Here is a 20,034-nt window from a genome sequence, read left to right on the forward strand (position 1 = left end):
TCACCGCATCCTCCCACTCTGATCACCGCACCCTCCCACTCTGATCACCGCACCCTCCCACTCTGATCACTGCACCGTCCCTCTCCTGATCACCGCACCTCCCCCTCTGATCACTGCATCCTCCCACTCTGATCACTGCACCCTCCCACTCTGATCATTGCACCCTCCCTCTCTGATCACTGCACCCTCCCACTCTGATCACTGCACCCTCCCACTCTGATCACCGCACCCTCCCACTCTGATCATCGCACCCTCCCACTCAGATCACCGCACCCTCCCACTCCTGATCACCGCACCCTCCCACTCTGATCACTGCCCCCTCCTGCTCCTGATCACTGCATCCTCCCGCTCCTGATCACTGCACCCTCCCACTCTGATCACTGCATCCTCCCACTCTGATCACTGCACCCTCCCACTCTGATCACTGCACCCTCCCACTCTGATCACTGCATCCTCCCACTCTAATCTCTGCACCTTCCCACTCTGATCACTGCATCCTCCCACTCTGATCACCGCACCCTCCCACTCTGATCATCCGTCCGTCCCACTGAGATCACCGCACCATCCCATTCCTGATCACCGCACCCTCCCACTCTGATCACTGCACCCTCCTGCTCCTGATCACTGCATCCTCCCACTCTGATCACTGCACCCTCCCACTCTGATCACTGCACCCTCCCTCTCAGATCACCGCACACTCCCATTCTGATCACTGCATCCTCCTGCTCCTGATCACTGCACTCTCCCACTCTGATCACCTCACCCTCCAACTCTGATCACTGCACCCTCCCACTCTGATCACTGCACCCTCCCACTCTGATCACTGCATCCTCCCACTCTGATCACCGCACCCTCCCACTCTGATCACTGCACCCTCCCACTCTGATCACTGCACCCTCCCACTCTGATCACTGCACCCTCCCACTCCTGATCACCGCACCCTCGCACTCTAATCACAGCACCCTCCTGCTCCTGATCACTGCACCCTCCCACTCTGATCGCTGCACCCTCCCACTCTGATCACTGCACCCTCCCACTCAGATCACCGCACCCTCCCACTCTGATCACTGCAACCTCCCACTCTGATCACCGCATCCTCCCACTCTGATCACCGCACCCTCCCACTTTGATCACTGCACCCTCCCACTCAGATCACTGCACCCTCCCACTCTGATCACTGCATCCTCCCGCTCCTGATCACTGCATCCTCCTACTCTGATCACTGCATTCTCCCTCTCTGATCACTGCATTCTCCCACACTGATCACTGCTTCTTCCCCTCTGATCACTGCATCCTCCCACTCTGATCACCGTACCCTCCCACTCAGATCACGCACCCTCCCACTCCTGATTAACGCACCCTCCCACTCTGAACACTGCCCCCTCCTGCTCCTGATCACTGCATCCTCCCTTTCCTGATCACTGCCCCCTCCCACTCTGATCACTGCATCCTACCTCTCTGATCACTGCACCCTCCCACTCTGATCACTGCACCCTCGCACTCTGATCACCGCATCCTCCCACTCTGATCACTGCATCCTCCCACTCTGATCACTGCATCCTCCCACTCTGATCACTGCACCCTCCCGCTCCTGATCACCGCATCCCCCCGCTCCTGATCACCGCATCCTCCCACTCCTGATCACCGCATCCCCCCATTCCTGATCTCTGCACCCTTCTGCTCCTGATCACTGCAAACTCCTGCTCCTCATCACTGCACCCTCCCACTCTGATCACCGCACCCTCCCACTCTGATCACTGCACCCTCCCGCTCCGGATCACTGCACCCTCCTACTCTGATCACTGCACCCTCCCACTCTGATCACCGCACCCTCCCACTCTGCTCACTGCACCCTCCCACTCTGACCACCGCATCCTCCCACTCTGATCACCGCACCCTCCCACTCTGATCACTGCATCCTCCCACTCTGATCACCGTACCCTCCCCCACTGATCACCGCACCCTCACACTCTAATCACCGCATCCTCCCACTCTGATCACTGCACCCTCCCGCTCCTGATCACTGCATCCCCCCGCTCCTGATCATTGCATCCTCCCACTCCTGATCACCGCATCCCCCCATTCCTGATCTCTGCACACTTCTGCACCTGATCACCGCAAACTCCTGCTCCTCATCACTGCACCCTCCCACTCTGATCACCGCACCCTCCCACTCTGATCACTGCACCCTCCCGCTCCGGATCACTGCACCCTCCTACTCTGATCACTGCACCCTCCCACTCTGATCACCGCACCCTCCCACTCTGATCACTGCACCCTCCCACTCTGATCACCGCATCCTCCCACTCTGATCACCGCACCCTCCCACTCTGATCACTGCATCCTCCCACTCTGATCACCGTACCCTCCCACTCTGATCACTGCACCCTCCTGCTCCTGATCACTGCATCCTCCCACTCTGATCACTGCACCCTCCTGCTCCTGATCACCGCACCCTCCCACTCTGATCACCGTACCCTCCCACTCTGATCACCGCACCCTCCCACTCTGATCACCTAACCCTCCCACTCCTGATCACTGCATCCTCCCACTCTGATCACTGCACCCTCCCACACTGATCACTGCACCCTCCCACTCTGATCACCGCACCCTCCCCCTCCTGCTCACTGCACCCTCCCCCTCCTGATCACTGCACCCTCCCCGTCTGATCACTGCATCCTCCCGCTCCTGATCACCGCACCCTCCCCCTCCTGATCACTGCATCCTCCCGATCTGATCACTGCACCCTCCCGCTACTGCTCACTGCACCCTCCCACTCTGATCACTGCACCCTCCCACTCCTGATCACTGCACCCTCCCAGTCTGATCACTGCACCCTCCCACTCTGATCACTGCATCCTCCCACTCTGATCACCGCACCCTCCCACTCTGTTCACTGTACCCTCCCACTCCTGATCACTGCACCCTCCCACTCTGATCACCGCATCCTCCCACTCTGATCACCGCACCCTCCCACTCTGATCACCGCACCCTCCCACTCTGATCACTGCACCGTCCCTCTCCTGATCACCGCACCTCCCCCTCTGATCACTGCATCCTCCCACTCTGATCACTGCACCCTCCCACTCTGATCATTGCACCCTCCCTCTCTGATCACTGCACCCTCCCACTCTGATCACTGCACCCTCCCACTCTGATCACCGCACCCTCCCACTCTGATCATCGCACCCTCCCACTGAGATCACCGCACCATCCCACTCCTGATCACCGCACCCTCCCACTCTGATCACTGCCCCCTCCCGCTCCTGATCACTGCATCCTCCCGCTCCTGATCACTGCACCTTCCAACTCTGATCACTGCATCCTCCCACTCTGATCACTGCACCCTCCCACTCTGATCACTGCACCCTCCCACTCTGATCACTGCATCCTCCCACTCTGATCACTGCACCTTCCCACTCTGATCACTGCATCCTCCCACTCTGATCACCGCACCCTCCCACTCTGATCATCCGTCCGTCCCACTGAGATCACCGCACCATCCCATTCCTGATCACCGCACCCTCCCACTCTGATCACTGCACCCTTCTGCGCCTGATCACTGCATCCTCCCACTCTGATCACTGCACCCTCCCACTCTGATCACTGCACCCTCCCTCTCAGATCACCGCACACTCCTATTCTGATCACTGCATCCTCCTGCTCCTGATCACTGCACTCTCCCACTCTGATCACCTCACCCTCCAACTCTGATCACTGCACCCTCCCACTCTGATCACTGCACCCTCCCACTCTGATCACTGCATCCTCCCACTCTGATCACCGCACCCTCACACTCTGATCACTGCACCCTCCCACTCTGATCACTGCACCCTCCCACTCTGATCACTGCACCCTCCCACTCCTGATCACCGCACCCTCCCACTCTAATCACCGCACCCTCCTGCTCCTGATCACTGCACCCTCCCACTCTGATCGCTGCACCCTCCCACTCTGATCACTGCACCCTCCCACTCAGATCACCGCACCCTCCCACTCTGATCACTGCATCCTCCCACTCTGATCACTGCATCCTCCCACTCTGATCACTGCATCCTCCCACTCTGATCACTGCATCCTCCCACTCTGATCACTGCATCCTCCCACTCTGATCACTGCATCCTCCCACTCTGATTACTGCATCCTCCCACTCTGATCACTGCACCCTCCCACACCTGATCACCGCACCCTCCCACTCTGATCACTGCACCCTCCCACTCTGATCACTGCATCCTCCCACTCTGATCACTGCACCCTCCCACTCCTGTTCACCGCACCCTCCCACTCTGATCACTGCACCCTCCCACTCTGATCACTGCACCCTCCCGCTCCTGATCACTGCATCCTCCCACTCTGATCAATGCATCCTCCCACTCTGATCACCGCACCCTCCCACTCCTGATCACCGCACCCTCCCACTCTGATCACTGCACCCTCCCACTCTTATCACTGCCCCTCCCACTCTTATCACTGCATCCTCCCACTCTTATCACTGCCCCTCCCACTCTTATCACTGCATCCTCCCACTCTCATCACTGCATCCTCGCACTCTGATCACCGCACCCTCCCACTCTGATCACTGCACCGTCCCTCTCCTGATCACCGCACCTCCCCCTCTGATCACTGCATCCTCCCACTCTGATCACTGCACCCTCCCACTCTGATCATTGCACCCTCCCTCTCTGATCACTGCATCCTCCCACTCTGATCACTGCACCCTCCCACTCTGATCACCGCACCCTCCCACTCTGATCATCGCACCCTCCCACTCAGATCACCGCACCCTCCCACTCCTGATCACCGCACCCTCCCACTCTGATCACGGCACCCTCCTGCTCCTGATCATTGCATCCTTCCTCTCCTGATCACTGCACCCTCCAACTCTGATCACTGCATCCTCCCACTCTGATCACTGCACCCTCCCACTCTGATCACTGCACCCTCCCATTCAGATCACCGCACACTCGTACTCTGATCACTGCACCTTCCCACTCTGATCACCGCACCCTCCCACTCTGATCATCCGTCCGTCCCACTGAGATCACCGCACCATCCCATTCCTGATCACCGCACCCTCCCACTCTGATCACTGCACCCTCCTGCGCCTGATCACTGCATCCTCCCACTCTGATCACTGCACCCTCCCACTCTGATCACTGCACCCTCCCACTCAGATCACCGCACACTCCCACTCTGATCACTGCATCCTCCTGCTCCTGATCACTGCACTCTCCCACTCTGTTCACCTCACCCTCCAACTCTGATCACTGCACCCTCCCACTCTGATCACTGCACCCTCCCACTCTGATCACTGCATCCTCCCACTCTGATCACCGCACCCTCACACTCTGATCACTGCACCCTCCCACTCTGATCACTGCACCCTCCCACTCTGATCACTGCACCCTCCCACTCCTGATCACCGCACCCTCGCACTCTAATCACAGCACCCTCCTGCTCCTGATCACTGCACCCTCCCACTCTGATCGCTGCACCCTCCCACTCTGATCACTGCACCCTCCCACTCTGATCGCTGCATCCTCCCACTCTGATCACTGCATCCTCCCACTCTGATCACTGCATTCTCCCACTCTGATCACTGCATCCTCCCACTCTGATCACTGCATCCTCCCACTCTGATCACTGCATCCTCCCACTCTGATCACTGCATCCTCCCACTCTGATCACTGCACCCTCCCACACCTGATCACCGCACCCTCCTACTCTGATCACTGCACCCTCCCACTCTGATCACTGCATCCTCCCACTCTGATCACTGAACCCTCCCACTCCTGTTCACCGCACCCTCCCACTCTGATCACTGCACCCTCCCACTCTGATCACTGCATCCTCCCACTCTGATCACTGAACCCTCCCACTCCTGTTCACCGCACCCTCCCACTCTGATCACTGCACCCTCCCACTCTTATCACTGCCCCTCCCACTCTTATCACTGCATCCTCCCACTCTTATCACTGCCCCTCCCACTCTTATCACTGCCCCTCCCACTCTTATCACTGCATCCTCCCACTCTGATCACTGCACCCTCCCGCTCCTGATCACTGCACCCTCCCACTCTTATCACTGCATCCTCCCACTCTTATCACTGCATCCTCCCACTCTCATCACTGCATCCTCGCACTCTGAACACCGGACCCTCCCACTCTGATCACTGCACCCTCCCGGTCCTGCTCACCGCACCCTCCCGTTCCTGAACACCGCATCCCTCCATTCCTGATCTCTGCACCCTCCTGCTCCTGATTACTGCACCCTCCCAATCTGATCTCTGCACCCTCCCCCTCTGATCACTGCACCCTCCCACTCTGATCTCTGCACCCTCCCCGTCTGATCACTGCATCCTCCCGCTCCTGATCACCGCACCCTCCCACTCCTGATCACTGCACCCTCCCACTCCTGATCACCGCACCCTCCCGGTCTGAAAACTGCATCCTCCCTCTTCCAATTGCTGCACCCGCTCTCTCCTGATCGCTGTAAGCTCCCAATCCTGATCACTGCACTCTCCCTCTCCCAAACACTGCACCCTCCCATTCTCTGATTACCACTCCCTCCCTCTCCCTGATCACTCCTCCTTCTCTCTCCCAATCACTAACCCCTCTTTCTCCATTAACTGCTCTGTCCTTTTTTGGTCCCTCCATCTCCTGATCATTTCTTCCTCCCTTCCCTGTTCATTGTTCTCTCTCTCTCCTGATCATTGCTCCCACCCCCTCCTGATCACTGCTTCATCCCTATCCCGATCGCTGCTTCTTTGTTCACCCGATCACTGTCCCTCCTTCTCCTGAACACTGTCTCACTATCTCTCCTGGTTGCTGCCTTCCTTCTTCTTGAAATGCTTCTTCTAGTTGCCCTCCTGATTACATGAACCCCTCCTCTTCCCATGGCCCCCACATGAGTGTTCGCTTTCTTCTGGCCAACACTTCATTTGTGTCCATTCTGTCCATTCAATGAAGGGTGCAGGAGGGCATGTCAGGAGGAGCACCAGGCATACCTAAAAATAAGTTGTCAAACTGGTGAAGCTATAACACAGGACTACTTGTGTGCCAAACAGTATTAGCAGCGAGTGATTGATAGAGGCAAGTGATCCCATAATCAACTGATCAGATCTAAATTCTGCAGTCCTATCACATCCAATCAGGAATAGTGGTGGATAATTTAAAAATTTACTGGAGGAGGCTCCACAAATATCTCCATTCTCAATGATGGAGGAGCCCAGCACATCAGTGCAAAAGATAAGGCTGAAGCATTTGCTATAATCTTCAGCCAGAAGTGCCAAGTGGATGATCCATCTCGGCCTCCCCCTGAGGTCCCCAGCATCACAGATGCCAGTCCTCAGCCAACTCGATTCATTCCAGGTGATATCAAGAAATGGCTGTAGGCATTGGATACTGCAAAGGCTATGGGCCCTGACAATATTCCGGCAACAGTACTGAAGACTTGTGCTCCAGAACTTGCCATGCCCCTACCCAAACTGTTCCAGTACAGCCACAACGCTGGCATCTATCCAATGTGGAAAATTGCCCAGGTATGTCCTGTACACAAAAAGCAGGACAAATCCAACCTGGCCAATTACTGCTCCATCAGTCTACTCTCGATCATCAGTAAAGTAATGGAAGGAATCATCAACAGTGCTATCAAGCAACACTTGCTTAGCAATAACCTGCTCACTGGCACCCAGTTGGGTTCTGCCAAGGCCACTCAGCTCCTGACCTCATTACAACGTTGATTCAAGCATGAACAAAAGAGCTGAACACCCGAGGTGAGGCGAGAGCAACTGCCCTTGACATCAAGGCCGCATTTGACCAAGTGTGGCATCAAGGAGCCCTAGCAAAACTGGAGTCAGTGGGAATTAGGAGGAAACCTCTCTGCTGGTTGAAGTCATTCCCAGCATAAAGGAAGATGGTTGTGGTTGTCGGAGATCAGTCACCTCAACTCCAGGACATGACTGCAGGAGTTCCTCAGGGTAGTGTCCTAGGCCCAACCATCTTCATCAATGACCTTCCTCCATCAAAAGGTTAGAAGTGGGGATCTTTGCTGATGATTGCACAATGTTCAGCACTGTTCATGACTCCTCAGATACTGAAACAGTCCATGTCCAAATGCAGCAAGACCTGGACAATATCCAAGCTTGGGCTGACAAGTGGCAAGTAACATTCGCACCACACAAGTATCAGGCAATGACCTTCTCCAACAACAGAGAATCCAACCATCGCCCCTTGATATTCAATGGCATTACCATCACCAAATCCCCACTATCGACATCCTGGGCGTTACCATTGACCAGAAACTGAACTGGACTAGCCATACAAATATTGTGGCTACAGGAGCAGGTGAGAGGCTAGTAATCCTGTGACGAGTAACTCACCTCCTGACTCTCCAAAGCCTGTTCACCATCTACAAAGCACAAGACAGGAGTCACTTGCCTGGATGAGTGCAGCTCCCACAACACTGAAGAAGCTGAACACCATCCAGGACAAAGCAGCCGACTTGATTGGCATCACATCCACAAACATTCATTCCCTCCACCACTGATGCACAGTTGCAGCAGTGGGTATCAGCTACAAGATGCACTGCAGGAATTCACCAAGGCTCCTTAGACAGCACCTTCCAAACCCACGACCATCACCATCTGGAAGGGCAAGGGCAGCAGATACATGGGAACACCACCTACTGGAGGTTCCCCTCAAAGTAACTCACCATCCTGACTTGGAAATATCTCGCTGTTCCTTCACTGTCTCTGGGTCAAAATCCTGGAACTCTCTCCCTAACAGCACTGTGAATGTACCTACTGCATATGGACTGCGGTCATTCAAGAAGGCAGCTCACCACCATCTTCTCAAGGGCAACTAGGGATGGGCAATAAATGCTGGCCAAGCCAGTAATGCCCACATTCCATGAATAAATATAAAAAACCTACTTGCAGGTCACAATGCAAATAATCTTTGGCAACGAGGAGCTGGGAATGCCCAGCAGGCTCAGCTCACTGTAACACTGAGGATAAAAAATTTTTGACGGTTCTTTGAAGGCTCTGATATGGCAGGTAATATAGTTGACAAAGCCAAATTTATGAAGGGATAATACTTGCTGATGCAATGACACCCACATGCCTACTCTACTCCAGTGTTGGCACAGTCAGTGTATAAGAAATGACAAAACCCAACAGAAAATAGTTCTGAGATGTTCATACATAACGTGGGCTCTGGACCATTTTCTAGGGAGCTGGGGAACCGTCCTGCAGGCTGGGACTGCAGGCTGGGACTGCAAGGTCTATCTCCCTCTGTAGCTTAATTCTTTTTCCATGACGTACCAATTCCCATGATGCAGGTTGCTTTAATCACACGCTGAATGATTTTATTAGTTTTTTTAACATTCAGATAACAGCACAGATTTTCCAAACAACACATACCATTGCAGCAGACTGCCGTTATGCTGCTGCTGCACTGTGATATGATCGCGCAAGAGTTGTTGAATCCCATAAGGTGCCAGGCTGGCTAGCGTATGGCTTGTGAGATGGTTCTAACAAATAGTGGTGCATTTTGACCATTGTTTTATTATATGATAGTAATTGAATATGGTATCATAATGGTTATATTACTGGACTAACAATCCCAGAGTTTTGTAACTGTAATCCTGGCAATGTGGGCTCAAATCTCAGTTTGTGTATTTATATTCAAGTTAAAGCAAGCTGGAAATAATTGTTCTTTTGGGAAGGAAATGGCTGTTATTACCTTTATCTGACCCATTTATGACTTCAGTCCCACGCCAATGTGTTTGACTTTTAACTACTTTTTGAAGTCAAGTAGCAAGCCGTTCAGTTGTATCGTGTTGTTCCTAAAACAAAAGAATCGCAAGATCTCCCATCATCTTTACAGTGCAACCATGCATAGGCAATAAATGCCAGCTGTGCTAGCAATGCTCACGGCTCAAGAATGAATAAAATATAAAGTACTTCAACAAATATGTCTGTATTTTTGTGGTGGCTCTTCCATCGTAAGTTCATTAGAAATCACAGAGATCAGGAGAACCTCTGTGGATGTTCTACCTTATAATTATTGTAACAAAAATAACTGGCATAGAAAGGGCTAATATTCAGCAAAAGAATCTTTCTCATTAGTAGCACATAGTAGAAAATTGTGGGCAGTATGCTGTAGTTGAGATTGCATGTCAACAGCACAGACTTGGAGCATTACCTCCATAAAGTTAGCATGAGAGATTACAATTTGAAAAGATAGCCTCACTGAGTGTTGATGTGCATGTGTCACATGTTACATTGTGAGCTAAAAATGGGACTACTTTCAGAAATAATCTGCAAATAAGTCATTGGTATTCATTCCACATGTCTCAGTATTATACAGAACAATGGAAATCATTCAGTGGAAGCCTGCATCAGCTGTAACTATGTATTTATATACTTATATATATATATAAATAATATAAATAAAGCTATGGTATAAAATTAATGACTGTTTTAAGGTAACTTGTTTTAAAATGGGGAGAGAGTGTATTCAAGTTCAGGAGATAATTAGATAGACTTTAGTGAAGGCAATGGAGGCTCAAGCTGTAAACAGAATTAAATATTTGTAGTGTTTGCATTGAGAGTGTTTATACTAGTAGCAAAATCTTGAGGTAGAGATATGGGGAGGACTCAATTATTTAATATCTTAATAGACACTTTCTTCCCCTTTGAGGTATAGTGGGGAAGTTTCAGAAGGATTATAGACTGATTTTCAATCTTTTTATACTGGGTCAGGAATGCTCCTCCTGTGGTGAACAAAGGGGCTTTTAGCCAGAGCTACTGTTGCACTACCTAGTGCATCACAAGACCTCAAAGGATGCAATAATTCTGAAGACAACATTCTAAGAAAATGCCAAGGATTCTAACACATTGCAGTGTAAGTTCTGAGCTCCAGTGTATCTGCGGGTACCCAAAAGATGTGCTGGGGAACACCCACCAGATTTTCCCAGGTAAGGATTGTACAGCAATTGCCCAGGAAGTTCAAACTTCTGACCCTGCACTGGGAACCATCCAAAAATAGAATTTAAATCTCAAACTTTGGATGGTTCTTACTGTCCTACAGCAATAGTTACCCAGAAAATGTCAGAAGAATTAAAATCACCTCTAGCTCCTGGGTAACAATTGTACTGACCTCCCCTGACCCCCCACGGGAACCTCTGACCATACCACCCATTTTCCCCTCTGAGTCTACACACCTCTGTCCAACTGCCCACCCCCGGATCACCCAACATCCCCACCCCTCCGGACCACCCTAACCCATTCCCCAGGACCACCCCATACACCTCCGCACCCTATCCTGCCCACTTACCTTATATGCCTATTTCTCAGCAGCTGAACCTTTACCTGGCTTATGACAGCTAGTGCCATAAAAAGGGTGTGTGGCTTACTTACCTTCGACTGAGCTGCCCTCGAACGTAGGCCCCAGGAACCCATTGCGCTACACAGATCTCATCCGGCCTGAGTGAGAGTGGAAGATGGGAGGTGGAGTGGAGATCAGATTAGATCTGAGTCAACTGCCACTCCACCGGGAGTTATGGGCCATTGTGATTACTAATTGCAGCACTGTCACTGACAAAGCCCATAAGGTTCAAATTATATAGTATCGCATAATATTTACAACTTAGAAACAAGACATTGGTCCCAACAGGTTCATGCTGGTGGTTATGTTCCATATGAACCTCCTCTAGCTCTTCTCATCCTATCAATATAACTTTTTATTCCACTCTCCCTCATGCGTTTATCTAGCTTTCCCTTAAATGCAACAATGCTAGTCACCACAACCACTCCTTGGAACAGAGAGTTTCACCTTCTGACTACTCTCTGGGTAAAGATATTCCTCTGAATGCCCTGCTGGATTTATTAGCGACTATCTTATACTTACGCCCCTAGTTCTGGTTTACCCACATGTAGAAACATTTTCTCTTTGCCTACCTTATCAAATCCTTTCATAATCTTAATGATCTCTTCTCAGGTGACACCTTAGTCTTCTCTTTACTTGAGGAAGAGTCCCAGTGCTTTGTTTTCTTTTGAGCTTATTAACCTGCATCGCTATTTATCTTTATCATATCTGTACTCTCAGGGTCCCTCTGCTCCTCTATCCCATTTAGACATTTATTTCACAAGGACTATTTGAACTCTGTATTTTTCCAATCAACATGTCCCACCTTATCTGTATTGATGTTCACTTGCCCAATTACATGCCCATTTTGGAAGTTTATTAAAGCCTTTCTGTACCTTGTTGCTGTCCTGCTCTGTATTAACAATATCCCCCAATTTGTTGTTGGCATAAATTTTGAAACTATGTTTCTGATTTCCAAGCCCAAATCATTCATGTAGTCCAAGTCATTTAATATTTTAGTATAGTTTGGCATCAAGTTTTGTGGTAAAATTGTTCCATTTATGTTTTTTGTTCCAGTGATAGAAATGGTAAGCCTGATTATGCAGATGATTTTTAACAGAAGATGTGGACATGGCCATTTTATTGCTTTTCATGTCACATTTTTACTTTGCAGCATAGTCTAGGATATTTAGGTCGGTGAGCAGGGTGGGGGCAGGGCCCACTAGCCGACGCTTAAAATGACGTGGGGTGATATCAGGCGGAACTCCCGATGTCACTCCGCATCATTTCAATTTTCAGGTTGGCAGGGGTGCAGCCGAATCAGCGCTGCGCCTGCTGACCTGTCAACAGCCTATTGAGGCCATTTAAAAAGTAATTGAAATAATTAATGGACCTGCCCGTCCAACCTTAAAGTTGGCTGGGAGCCCTGGCGGGCTTCAGAAAAAGCATGAAACCTCATCCACAGGCTGGATGAGGTTTCATGAGGGTTTTAAAAAATTTAATAAATGTTTGATTAGATGTGATGGACATGTCCCAACTCACGTGGCAGTGTCACATGAGGGGACATGTCAGGGAAATTTTATTTTTGCCTCTTCACCGTTTTTGAATTTGGCACCAATCTCCCTGAAGCAGCACTTAGCCTCAGGGAGATGAGTGCACCTTTTGCACTCCTGTACGAAAGAGCGCACTCTCAGCTGAGGGATTCCCCTCTGCCCGCACAGGGAGTGCATAGCGCTTCCTGGCGGACGTCACGCTGGGCGGCCTTAATTGGCCCACCCACATAAAATGGTGGCGCGCCCCTGATCGGGGGCGCTGATTGGAGGCACACTTCCACATGCCTGCTCCTGAACTTCCGCCCGATGGGGGGAAAATACTTCCCATAGTGGCTATGTTACTGGTCTAGTAATCCAGAGGCTTGGACTAATGATCCTGAAACATGAATTCAAGTCCCACCACTATAGCTGGGGAATTTAAATTTAGTTAATTAAGTAAGTCTGGAATTTAAAAAAATAGTATCAGTCCAGGTCGCCATGTCGCAATTGGATTGTCATAAAAACCCTTCTGGTTCTTAATGTCCTTTAGGGAAGGAAATCTACCATCCTTAGCTGATTTGGTCTATATGGCAATGTGGTTGACTGAACTCACATTCAAAAGACTGCACTATCCACTCAGTTGCACTAAACTACTACTACAACAATAAAAGCAACAACTTATATTTATATAGTGCCTTTAACATAATGAAACTTTCCAAGGCGATTCACAGGAGCATTTTAAAACAAAGTATGACATCGAACCACATAAGGAGATATTAGGTCAGATGACCTCATGTATTAATGTATTAAGAAGTGTCTTAAAGGAAGAAAGGGAAGTAGCGAGGTGTAGGGAGGGTATTCCAGAGCTTAGAGCCTAGACAACTCAAGGCACAGCAACCAATTATAATTGGGAATGCGCAAGAGGCCAGAATTAGAGAAGCAGAAATATCTCAGAGGTTTGTGGAGTTGGGGGAGAGATAGGGAGGGGCAAGGCCATAGGGATTTAAAAACAAAGATGAGGATTTAAAAATCAAGGCGTTGCTTGACTGGGAACCCATGTAGGTCAGCGAGCACAGGGGTGATAGGGGAACAGGACTCGCTGTGAGTTATGACACGGCCAGCAGAGTTTTGGAAGACCTCAAGTTTACGGAGGCTAAAATGTGAGAAACCAGCCAGGAGTGCGCTGGAATCAAATCTAGAGGTAATGAAGGAATGGATGAGGATTTCAGCAACAAATGACCTGAGATGGGGGCAAAGTCAATGATGTTACAGGGGTAGAAATAAGTGATAAAGTACAGTACTATGAAAAATCATAATAAGAATAAGGCCTGGTGGACCACCTGGCCTTGACCTAGACACCAGGTTTAGACACGAGAAAAGTGAAACTAGCCCAGTTGACTTGACACACTAACATCTGGGGACTTGTACTAATATTGGGAGAGCTGTCCCACAGGCAAGTTGAACAAAAGCTGACAGATTCATACTCACAAAATCATACCTTACAGCCAATGCCGTAAACTCTTCTATCACAATCCCAGGGTATGTCCTGTTCCACTGGCAGCACATATTCGCCACAAGTGGCAGGAGAGTGGTATGCTGTCAGGAGGGAGTGGCCTTGCAAGTCTTCAACATTGACACTGTGTCAATGACATCAGTTCAGGCATGGGCAAGGAAACTTCCTGCTCATTACCATCGACTGTACTCCCTCAGCTGATGAATCAGTACTTCTCCATGTTGAACCCCAGTTATGGTGGCAAGGGCATAGAACACAATCTGGGTGGAGAACTTCAAAGTCTATCATCAATAGGTGTTCAGTAGCACCACTATACTGACTCAGTTAACCAGGAGCAGCATCAGGCACAGCTAAAAATGAGGTGCCAATCAGGTGAAGCTGAAAGACATTCATGCTAAACAGCAGAAGCAGCATGCTAAGGACAGAACAGAGCGATCCCACAAGCAAAACATTAGATCATTGCTGTCACATCCAGTCATAAATGGCTCTGGGCAATTAAAAAAATAATAGAAGGAGCTGGGTCCATGAACTTCCCCAACCTGAATTATGGTGAAGTCCAGCATGTTAATGCAAAAGACAAAACCGAAGCATCTGCAACCAGCTTCAGCCAGAATGGCAGAGTGGATGATCCATCTCAGAATCCTTCTGAGATCACCTCCATTATTAATGTGAGTCTTCAGCTTTTCACTCTATGTGATATTGAAAAATTGAGTGAACTGGAAACAGCAAAGGCTATGGGCTCTGAAGACTTGTTCTTCAGAAATAGCTATGCCTCTATAAAAGTGTTTCTAGTACAGCTGCATCAGTGGCATAACTACTTGACAATTTGGAAAATTGCCCAGGTATGCCCTGGGCACACAAAGCAGGACAAATCCAATCCAACCAAGTACTGCCCTATCAGTCCACTCTCAATCATCAGCAAAATGATAGAAGGTGTCATTGACAGTGCTATTGAGCAGCATTTACTCATCAATGGTAAGTTTGGTGTTTTGCCAGGGTCACTTGGCCCCTGACCTCATTATAGCAGGGACAGACCATGGACAAAATAATTAAATTCCAAAGGCGAGGTGCAAGTAGCTGCCCTTACTATCAAGGCAGCATTTAACCAAATGCAGCACCAGTAAGTTCTATTAGATTGAAGTCAATAGGTATCAGGGGGAAACCTCTCCACTTGTAGGAATCATACAAAGTAGAAAGGAAGGTGCTTGTTGTTGCTGTTTTGCTCTGTGCAAAGCCCTGAGCCAAGTTGGAACTTTACTCCTCAATGTTCCTTGACAATGACAGTAGGCTTTTTGGCAGGTCAGACAATGCACCAAGTATTTCTGTTAGAATGCCAATCAGCCTTTCTCTGCATACCATCTCATCGAAGACCTCCTGTGGCAGAACTCATGTGCAATGTTGCCCTTTGGGGAGCTGGCATCCATGCTATCATTTTTCCTGCCTAGGCTGCTGTGCACTTGTGACTTGTGGCAACTCACTTGCGGATCCCACCTTAATGCTGCCTTCTAATGTGTGCACAGTGCCACTATCTGAATTGGTGGCTGCGAGTATGACATTGGGTGATAGCGTTTATTCATCATCAGTGTTCTATTCCTCTTGGCTTTTCTGCTGCCCTACTGTGCCTGGCCAGGGTGGTTCTTGAATATCTGAAAGAAGGAAGGCACGAGGCTTGTTCTGAGGGGAGTGGGTGTGGGGTGGGAGATTCAAGATGTCCACACTGATAGCAGCTGCAGCTTGTACAACAGAAGAGATTGTGGGCTGAGTGGGAAGTGGGATGTGAGAACTTGGATTAGATTGGAACATATGTCATCTTCTATGGTCTCAGCTCTGACATTGGCCAAATTCTAAGCAACGGCTACTCCAATTATGATGACCACTTTCTCTTGCATCAGGGTGAGGACATGTAGCCATAAGGCATAAGCCATAAAATAGCTGAATCTACATCCGTCTATGATCCCTGAACAAAAGAAGCCATGCCATAGTTTCAGGGAAACTTGCACCTCATCATCTCTAAGGAGCCACAAAGGACCACCTGTGGACTGTGCAGCCCAACCTCAAAAAGAGCTATGCAAACGCCATCTTCATTTAATAACACAGGCTGGCCAGAAGAAGACTGATGGTCTTCTAACACAAAAGGCGCCACAACCTTTCTTTCAATTCATAATGGCTGAGACATTTAGTAAACTTTGAGACCCAGCTAAACTCCAGGCATGGGGTACACATCCTTTGTTGAAGACCTAGTGAAGAGGTGGGGTCATGTGATGTAGGCCACTGGCTTGTTGAACAAGTAATATTGCCTTGCTGAGTTGAAGAGTTCAGTCTGCTGCTTTAACATCTGAGTAGCAGGCCACGCTGAAAGAGTGCTCTCCCAGGTTGGACACCTGGCCCCTTCTACCCTGCTTCTAGTATAATTTCTGTACCATTGCCTACAAAACTGATTCATCTCCGACTGCCTATTTCAGCATGTGAAGTCAACACCACCAGAAAAGAGAATTATACAACATCAGTTTTCAGCCAGCCGACATCCATTTGGATTTTGATTCTGGACTCTGGAACTCATGTGAGCCAATATTTGTATTCTCTGCGGTCTCTGTACTGTAAAGCCTTCCTTTCTCTAACACTTTCTTTACAATCTGAGTGTGGAGGTGACGATACGACCCTCCTTTCGTGTTTTGAATATGTTCATCCTATCTCGAGTTTGCTGTGGGGTTAGTCATAGAAAATTAGATCCACAAAAACCGAGGGGTTGGAGAAATACATCACTGCTTATAACAAGGGAAACACATCAAAACATCTTTCTGTTTACGGATGGGTGGTGAGAGGAGAAATTAGTGCTGTTTAAATTTTCCGTAACAGTGAAAACCTGGGAACTCACACTCTGCACGTTGCACCATTGACATTCTTCCCATTGGCCAGGCACTCACCTACAAATAATTCCAGTACCTGTTGCAGCAAGAATGCCCCTCCCCTTTAAGAGGTGCAGCCTGGCTTTCAGTGGTGCTAATCTCACGCGAATTTAGACCCCTGCTGAATTGTGCAGTCACTCAGCAACATGTTTAGCTCTAGGCTGCACTCTACCATCATTTAACTGAGTAGGTAGCAGAAAGTTTTCAGCAATTGTTGAACTTTTAGTGCGGTGAGTTTAACGATAATAATCTATCAGTGAATGAGGTCAAGTCAGGGAAAATGGTAAAAAGGTATAATTAAAGGTGCTTTATCTGAGTGCATGAAACTTTTGTATCAAGGTAAATGAATTAATGGCACAAATAGCGATAAATGGATCTCATATAATTGTCATTACAAAGTTAATCCCATTGGTGGAAGGATCAAGAACCAGAGGTAAGGTAATTGGCAAACGAAGCAATGGGGTCATCAGGAAAAGCTTTTTCACACAGAGTGGTTAGGATCTGGAATGCGCTGTTTGAGACTGTGGTGGGGAAAGGTTCATTTGAGGCTTTCAGAAAAGAATTAGATCAATATCTGAAAAGGCGAGTAATTGCAAGGCATTGGGGAAAGACACCAAGTTAACAACTGTTTTCCTGCTTTGACATGAAATAAGCCTCATTGTTTTAACTTCATTGTGCTTCCATTATCTTCTATTAATCATCAGAGCTAATATCAATAAAAATATTAGTTTCAGATAATGAAAGCATGTTTTTAGGGGCTTTTAGTTCTATTTCAATTCCTTGAAACATTCAGGATTTCAGTAAGATTATAAAAGGTTATTTTTTTTTTCTTTTGCGTTATTAATGCCCCAGGTTATTACCATGGGAGTTCCCAAGGGTAGTGTCCTAAACCCACCTCTCTTTCAGCTGCTTCATGGATGACCTTCGCTTCAACAAAAGATCAGGAGTGGTGATAAAAACAAAAATTGCTGGACATGCTCAGTTGGTCAGGCAGCGTCTGTGGAGAGAATCAGAGTTAATGTTTCAGGTTGATTATGTTTCATCAGAACAATCTCCCTTTGACAGCACCTTCCAAACCTGGACCTGTACCACCTAGAAGGAGAATGGCAGCAGGTGCATGGAACACCACCGCTTGTAAGTTCCCCTCCAAGATGCACACCATTGTGACTTGGAACTATATCACCATATCTTCACTGTTGCTGGGCCAGCATATTGGAACCATCTTCACAACAGTAATGTGGATGCAACTACACCACATGGACTGCAGCGATTCAAGAGGGCAGCTCACCACCACTTCCTGAAGGGCAGTTAGGAATGGGCAATAAATGCTGGCCCAGCCAGCAACGCTCACATTCCAGGAACAAATTTTTAAAATGATTCGTGCTTACAAATGACAAATTATGATGTTTTGCTGTACCACTGTAGGCTTTTCAAAGTTTGTTTTAAAATGTTTTGCATTCAGAATACATGAAAAGTATTTTCCAGACTTTATGTCATAAGAAGGGCTTGTCATGGGAAACCTCTTGTGGGAATTCTTACTGAGTTGCTTGGAAACAGTCCTACTTTTTAAAATAAACAATAAAGTTGAGAAGCAGTTTCCATGACTGTACTGACATTGTAAAAGTTATTCAAATTGCAATGGCCTACAGAGCACCATACTTGAGAATTAAACACAGACTAAGTGTTCAAGTATAAAATGCATCTATGCTGGCAAATTCCTGCTAACTTCAATATGCATTTATTGAGTGTGACCTTTCCATTACTGAACTACAGGGGTCTACTAGTATGTGATATTTGTAGAGATAATTACTTATTTGTGGCATTAGAAATGAAAAAAAGGAAAATGAACTATGCAACATTTGTCACTTATGGAGTAGCCTTTAAACTAGAAGAATGTGTTCCAAAAAATGCATTCTACAGTTATATGCAGTGACATCAGCAAGGCTGGACTTTGGCATATTGGTGAATTGAGCTGTTGACCCTTCTGGAATTTACAGGATCAACCCTATACCATATTGAATGGTTAGTCAGGAATACAACAGCAGCGTGACACAAGAGTACATCAATGGGAAAGAGGTCCTTTTGCTGAAACTTTCATAGGCCTACAGCAAGTTGGGTTTACAGCAGATCCATGGAGGTGCAGCAAGCAGGTTTGCAATTTTGCAAAACAATATTTAACCTCAGTAATTTTTTTCCGTCAGAATACGAACCATTTTACTGAAGTCTCTCTCTTGATTGAGCACAGATGGAATTGAAAAGCCATTAAGGAGACATGATTGCAAAGTGACCAAGGTTAGGAGCTAAATACTTAAGAGAAAGATAAAATAAAAATGGGAAATTGCTGCTCTGGTAATAAAAGATTGGATAAAGACAGTGGAGAGAAGGAACCTTAGCTCAGAAACCACAAAGTGGACTCAGTTTGGGAGGAACTAAGAAACAGCAAGGGTGAGAAAAAATGATGGCACTTGTAATTGTAAAATAGGGCAGATAATGATCAATCATGATCATAATGAATGGTGGAGCAGGTTCGAAGGGCCGAATGGCCTACTTCTGCTCCTAGCTTCTATGTTTCTATTATAAATCAGGGATTCAGAGGCATACATAATAAAGATAATATAGTAATCATGGGGGATTTTAATCTTCATATAGACTGAACAAACCAGATTTACAGTAATAGTGAATGGTGCAGAGGACAAGTTCATGGCATGTATACA

The 20,034-nt window shown here is 48.3% G+C and overlaps 1 long non-coding RNA gene across 1 annotated transcript; it reads left to right on the forward strand.

Annotated features, from left to right (window-relative positions):
• The first annotated feature begins 10,344 nt into the window (after positions 1 to 10,344).
• Positions 10,345 to 18,420, forward strand: LOC121278109. Its single transcript, XR_005943057.1, has 3 exons — positions 10,345 to 10,407; positions 10,766 to 10,980; positions 18,386 to 18,420. It is a non-coding gene; the product is annotated as an uncharacterized LOC121278109 (long non-coding RNA).
• Positions 18,421 to 20,034: the final 1,614 nt, after the last annotated feature.

This window comes from Carcharodon carcharias, chromosome 1, assembly GCF_017639515.1.
Source record: "Carcharodon carcharias isolate sCarCar2 chromosome 1, sCarCar2.pri, whole genome shotgun sequence".
Classification (NCBI taxonomy): domain Eukaryota; kingdom Metazoa; phylum Chordata; class Chondrichthyes; order Lamniformes; family Lamnidae; genus Carcharodon; species Carcharodon carcharias.